Genomic DNA, 1,431 nt, shown 5'->3' on the forward strand with positions numbered 1-1,431 from the left:
GGCGTTCAACAAGGGAGACCTCAAAAATAGCCGGATTATCGCATTAACCATTTGAATCACCTCAACCCCACTTGTTGAAATTGAAACAAATATCTATAACAAAACACTAACATAGGTCCGATGTTCAAAAGTTTTTTAATCTAAAGATACTATTGAACTTGACCATTAAAGTGCCTTTCAAACTTAGGTAAAGTTTAAATATAATTGGTGACAAAAGATGAAACTATAAAATAAAAAGAAATAAGAAAATAATATTCCAGTTCAGAGAATCAAACCAGAATCTCCTATGTGAAAGCCAAATATCCAAACCGTTGGACAATAATGAATTTTAAGTGTAGTTGTCTTGGAGTCTTTTGTCTAATTGCTAAAGAGTTCTACTATGATGTTTTGGGTAATGTCTAACTCTTCGACAAGTCCTTTCATGTGTGTGATAGTATTCTCAGAGTTACCGAGACGTTTCGAGTTGTTCTATCGTGTGGCTCTTTCTTCAAAAGGGTCAACATCAAACATCGGGTCTTTGATTGGCAACCCATCCAGAGGAGCGTCGATTGAATCGATTCCATCAACAGTCTTCCTATGAGTTTATGGTGCATGACCCTTTTTTTTTACCATTCACCTTCGAGCGCCACCATAGTTTTGCATCGTCCATGAGATGCATTGCGACCAACGTAACTCTTAGGTCCTATGAGCAAGTTCCAGTAACCTTCAAGTATTGTTCTACGCCAAAAATAAAGCTTTTTAATTCCTTAGCATCCCGGTTTCCATTTAAGGGGTTGTGTTCTTGGATTTTAAGCTTGTTAAGCCCACATGAACTTGGCTTGAGGTGTGGTTCTCTATAGCCCAACTTGTCAAACTCACTCGGGTGCTCATCTCAACCATGATGTAGTTCAACAAGAGAGACCTCGAAAACGACTGGATTATCACATTAACCATTTGAATCACGTGCTCATCTCAACCATGATGTCATTCAACAAGAGAAACCTCGAAAACGACTGGATTATCGCATTAATCGTTTGAATCACCTCAACCCCTGTTATTGAAATTGAATCAAATATCTATAACATAACTCTAACAAAGGTACCAAGTTCATAAAAGTATTTTTAATCTAAGATAGAAACCGTAAAATAAAATGAAATAAGAAAATAATATTCCATCGTCGAGAATTGAACCCAGGTTTGCTCGGTAAAAGCCAGATATCATAACTGCTAAACGACAATGAATTTTTGGTGCAGATGTCCTGAAGTCTTTTGTCAGATCGCTGAAGAGTTTTAACATGATCTTTTGCTTAATGTCTAACTCTTCGACACTTCATTCCCTGTGTGTTAGAGTTCTCAGAGCTACCGAGATGTTTCGAGCTGTTCGATTGTGTGGCTCTTTCTTCAAAAGAGTCAACATCAAATGTTAGGTCTTTGATTGGCAACCCATCCAGGA

This window comes from Cucurbita maxima, unplaced genomic scaffold (assembly GCF_002738345.1).
Source record: "Cucurbita maxima cultivar Rimu unplaced genomic scaffold, Cmax_1.0 Cma_Scf00597, whole genome shotgun sequence".
Lineage (NCBI taxonomy): Eukaryota > Viridiplantae > Streptophyta > Magnoliopsida > Cucurbitales > Cucurbitaceae > Cucurbita > Cucurbita maxima.